Here is a 5983-nt window from a genome sequence, read left to right as displayed (position 1 = left end):
TGGGAAGTGTAAATTTATTATCAAGCTATGGAATGATAAAATATTTATGTCTAACGAAAAGATTTGGACACGTTGATTATTTGACTTTTACTTCAGATTTTCCGAATGATAATAATATTTCAAATGTTTACGGTATATTTAACAGAGTTATAAACAATTACAAACTCAGTATTTAATGTCAACAACTACAAACAATTACAATACGTGAAAATGTCAACAACTCAGTATTTAATATATAAGTTAATTAAAAGGATATCCAAGTGTCTAAACTTTTTACTTTCTAATACAGTTACAAACAACTTACCACAATGTACACTTTAATTTATTAATAAATTTGTTTACATTGTCCAATATGGGCAATCAAATAACGGCCAAACAGTCAATTAAATTTTTCGTTAAGTAAAAGTAAAATTAATTTTACTGGAAAGCACAGATAAAAATCTATCTCTAAATAACGTCAAATTTAGAATCTACTATATAAATAACCATACGTTTTTTTATATCATGCCTCATATAATTATAATTTGAAATTATTGAGCTTAGAATGAATTAAATGCTTATATGATGATATATTAAAGAAATATCGATAATATTTAATATTTTTTATTTTTTTTATAGGCAGAGATATTTGAATTACAGTATGTTATTATTTTACTAAATTTACCCTGTTAAATAATTATCTTTGAATTACAAATTTTATTTTGAAAAAATAATTTTATTTGAAATAATAAACTAATTAATATTTATGTATATTCTGACTCATAAATATTAATGCATTCCTTTAAAGAACATTAATGCATTGTTAATCCCAATTATTTATGTATGGTTTTGAATTTGCGAACTTAAAATTTCATGGATTTAATTATTGGTAAGTGTACATATATATATCCTACAACCTTATAAGTTGGTAACATCATAAATTAACTAATATTCAGGAATAACAAATGAAAAATGGCTTCTCCTACTTCATGGAGCTTCTTCACTATTGCTTTCTCTACTTTAATCCCTCTTACGGGAATCATACTCGTTTATCAGCTCGACTCGTTTGACCCAGCTCCAATACCGATTCACGAGTTGACCCAGTCTCCTCTGAAGGCATTGAAAATTAACGACCACATCCTCAAAGGAGATGTAGAGTTTTTGGGTAAGGGTGTGTTGCAGGGACCGGAAGATATTGCATAGGACAGCAAGACAGGTTTCATTTACACGACGTGTGCTGATGGGTGGATCAAACGAGTCAGGCTGAATGACTCGGTTGTGGAGAATTGGGTCAACACCGGTGGTAGACCCCTCGGAATCGTTCAGGGAAAGAATCATGATTTCATCATTGCCGACGCTTACAAGGTTTGTCATCAACTTATTAAAATTAAGGTTTATATATTGGCAACTTAATATTTTTTTTAAGTGATGATTGAATTTAAATCTGTTTAGAGTGATTTACTGCTTTGTTGGTATTCTTATGATATATATTTCAACTTATTTCAATTATTCTATTGTTATATTATAGGATCCTATGAATTAATCATATAACTTTAATTAAGCTAATAAACTAAGGAGATACTTCGTAAATTTTTAGTATCAATCAGTTTTTTTGGACCAATATATGAATGTAAAAATAATTACAACATTACAATAGTGAGCAATTTTATATCTTACGTCTAAAATGGTGCAATTTTATCTTAACGTTGGCGGCCAAAGACAATTTTAACCTAAAAGTTAGCAAGTTTGATCAATTTTAGACATCATTATAAAATATAGATATTTTAACCTTAAAGGAATAACAATATAAGCTTATACATGAGTCTATGAACTTGGCCTAAAAAGCCGATTGGCCAATTAAACTCACAAAATGTATTGTTATAGTCATTTGAATTTGTTTAAAATGATATAATGGACATCTTAATTTATTTAAAGTAACATATTGCCTCTCTAGACTAGATACCAAATCGTCTCAAGACAAAACTTGGAGTTTATAAAAATAAGAAGCATTTACTATTAAATATTTTTTTTTTGGTAGAATTTACTATTAAATATTAATTATATATTTATATATCAAATATTTAATTTTAAGTATAACGTTTTAATTTTTATTAGGGTTAAGGTGTAAAAATACCCCTAACGTTATGGGTCACCGAGGATTTGTAGTTGGCTGTTTTGCTGCACCTTTGCAGCTCGCGAATGCCCAAGTAGCGGAGCTTCAAGCCATTATTTGTGCTGTTCACGAAGCTTGCGAGAGGAATTGGGATCGTCTATGGATCGAGTCTGATTCTTCCTTTGCGGTTAATCTTCTCAGACATCAATCTAGAGAGGTTCTCTGGAGGATCAGGAGAGACTGGTGCAATTGTCTCCAAAAACTTGCCGGATTGACTTGGAACGCCACTCACATCTTCAGGGAGGGAAACCAAGCTGCGGACCGTCTTGCTAGCATTGGTCAGAATGCTAATACCAAACTGTGGTGGAACACGCCACCTGATTCCTGTCAAAGCTTTGTTTTCGAAGATATCTGTAATGTAGCACACATCCGTGTACACTAGTTTTATTTTGCTCTTTTCTGATTTTTTAGTTTCTTCTCCCTCTGTATTCTTTTTCCTTTTATTAATAATATTCGGGTTGAGGGCTGTGTCGGGGGTGCCAACCTCGTTGGGATGTCTGACCTGCCCTCGCGTCCCAATTTTTAGTTAAAAATGGGCCAGGAGCAATTTTACCCTTAAAGTTTAAAATGATGCAATTTTACCCATAATGTTAGAAGCCAAGAGCAATTTTACTCCTAACGTTGATAAATTGAGTCAATTTCAGATACTATTATAAAACACAGATATTTTTGTTCATTATTCTGCACCAATTACATAATAATTCGTTCTAAAAAAAGGATTTCATGTTTTTTATAATTTAATAATAGAATTTGAGATTAATATTTATAAATTCGATGGATTTTTTGCATTTTTTTTGTCTAATCCGTACAAAAAGACAATATTTTTTTTTTTCACATCACAACGAATGTTTGTGATTTGTTACTTATAAAATGACACACGTATGAAGTGTAGATAACAAGATTCATGACCGAGAAGACAGTTTGATGAATTATTTTTCAAATTGACCCAATTTATTAACGTTAGGGGTAAACTTGATCTTGGCTTCCAACGTTAGGGGTAAAATTGCACCATTTTAGACGTTAGGGGTAAAATTGCTCCTGGTCCAAAACGTTAGGGGTATTTTTGCACCTTAACCCTTTTTATTATTACAAATATAAATCTTTTTATGTGAGTTTATATTTGGTTGGGTTAGGATTTGGTTTTAAGCTTCGACTATCTAAATTAACAAAAAGTTGCTTTGGGTTAGAATGGAGCATTTTTAGGTGAAAACTCGCTGAATTCAGTCCGACCTTGGACCTATCCGACCCATAAAAAGGTCTAAAACTCGGTTCTTTATTACTGAAAAAAACTGAACTGAACTGAATTGAATTGAACTGAACTGAATACTATTGAACTGAACTGAACTGAATGCTACTGAATATTGAACTGAATTTAACTGAATGCTACCGAATTTAACCGAACTTAACAATAATGATAATATTAGACTTTAAAATAATTTTAATGATAATATTAGACATTAATAAGCTTATAATAATAATAATAATAATAATAATAGGTCTAATAATAATAATATCAATAATAAATAAATATATTATTAAAGATAAAATTAAATTGAATATCAAATAAAAGCTCGACTTGATAAAATCTTGGCTCGATAAAAACATATGAAATTAAATAAAAATGAGTCTAATTTAAATTAAAAATACAAATTACATACAAACACAAATTTACATATAATTTAAAGTCTATGAAATTAAATACAAAATTTCATATGAACACAAACTTTTAACTTTTTATTACAATTAAGGGTTAAGGTGCAAAAATACCCCTAATATTTTGGGTCTGGAGTAATTTTACATCTAATATCTAAAATGGTGCAATTTTATCCCAAATATTGATAAATTGGGTAAATTTGAGAAATAATTCATAATATGGATGCAATTCTTAATTTTCAAATATGGATGCATATTTTAATTTTATTTTTTTATTAAACGATATATACTTAAATAAAGTATCATTTTTTGATTTTTATTTAATTTATAGATAATGATAAACTATAAATAATAATAATAATAATAATAAATAATGATAAATTATAGATAAATAATAATAATAATAATGATAATAAATTATATATAAATAATTATAATTATAATAAATAATGATAAATTATTGAATACTACTGAAACTGAATATTGAAAGTGGATGCTGAATTGAACTGAAATTAAATAATAAAAAACAAGAATGATCTAAAATTGAAAATTCAATGACCCATACAGGATTGAGAGGTCCCAAAACTTGTTGTTTCAAAAATTTGGGCCGTGGGTCGGCGATCTCGGGCCTGAAAGTACTCAATCAACTCTTCCGGTAGCTTCAATTGTCCCTTTTAGCACCATTTTCTGCATTAATAAACTCGTTATGATCTCAGATGCTTCTCCAATGCCTTAATTTGAACTTTGTTTCTACCAGACTTCTCCCATTTTTACCCGTTTTGACATTTCTGATGCCCTAGTCATATTTTTTTTTTTTTAATGCAAGTTTACATTTTGATATGCATATTAAAACAGGGGTTATTGAAGGTAAACCAAGAAGGAAAAGTAGAGGTACTAACAGATGAAGCAGAAGGAGTAAAATTCAAATTAACAGATGGTGTAGATATATCAGAAGATGATGGAATTATCTATTTCACCGATCCTTCTTATAAATATAATGTTTATGAAGCTGTTTGGGATATTATGGAAACCCAATGGCCGTCTTCTCAGCTTTGATCCATCAACACTCACTACACATGTTTTGCTTCACAATCTTTAATTCCCAAATGGACTTTCTCTTTCACCTCTTCAACATTTCCTAGTCTTCTGTGAAACCCCTTTGTACGTATTATTTACTTTTTAATTAATATGATTAAAGAAGTAATTTATTAGTAATTTATTATTGTTGCAGGAGAAGATGTAGAAAGTATTTTATCCAAGGGAACAAGAAAGGAGAGATAGAAGATTTTGTTATTAATCTGCCCGGACCACCGGATAACATCCGTTATGACGGGAATGACCATTTCTGGATAGGACTTTCATCGGTAAATTTTTTTATTTTTATTTTTAAACTACTACGTTTGGATACTTGCTGTTTGCTGTTTACAGTTCCTATTTACTGTTTGTCTTTCGAAAAGACTACTTTTACAAAAAAAAAAAAAAAAAGCACGGATTCTCTGTAGGCCTTTTCAGGAAGTAAGTAACAGAACACCCTCTTATTATTATTTTGACAGGGAAGTTCAATAATGATGGAGATAGCATTCAAATATCCAATGTTGAGAAAGTTGATTGGAATTGTAATGAAATGGATCCTCAATTGCAAGCAATGGTGGTGTCTTTGTGGTTGATTTGGAAGGAAACCCAATTGCACATTACTCTGATCCTCAATTAAAATTTGTTACTTGCGGAGTTAAGATTGGAAATCATTTATATTTGGGTTTTCTATCCTCTCCCTACATTCTTCGTCTCAATCTCGATAATTTAACAACAGTTTAATTAATTTTTCTTTCCTTGTATCATGATTGTAAGTTTTACTTTCAGACATATATTTATGTAAGAATTTTGGGACTCTTTACTTATGAAGTAAACACATGTTAATATTTTGGTTGTTTTGTCAATAAAGGTCTTTGCTTTTCCTCCCTCAACATCAACTTCTGCACTTTCTCTATGTTAGGTTTCGGCAAATGGAGTAATTACAATATTACGGCAAATGGAGTAAAAAGAAAAAAGAATTACTGTTGAAAATAGAGGACTAATTTGTACCAGAGATTAATATAAAATATATGATCGGACCTTAACTATCAACTTGAACGGTTGGTTAAAGTGGTTCAATGACATGATATCAGAGCCGGTTTGACC

General features: G+C 29.8%; 1 pseudogene; it reads left to right on the top strand.

Moving 5' to 3' along the window:
* The first annotated feature begins 951 nt into the window (after positions 1-951).
* Positions 952-5620, top strand: LOC136222722 (protein STRICTOSIDINE SYNTHASE-LIKE 5-like; annotated as a pseudogene).
* Positions 5621-5983: the final 363 nt, after the last annotated feature.

This window comes from Euphorbia lathyris, chromosome 3 (assembly GCF_963576675.1).
Source record: "Euphorbia lathyris chromosome 3, ddEupLath1.1, whole genome shotgun sequence".
In the NCBI taxonomy this organism is placed as follows: Eukaryota; Viridiplantae; Streptophyta; class Magnoliopsida; order Malpighiales; family Euphorbiaceae; genus Euphorbia; species Euphorbia lathyris.
Note: the sequence above shows the minus strand (reverse complement) of the source record. Positions and strands in the feature narration are given on the sequence as shown.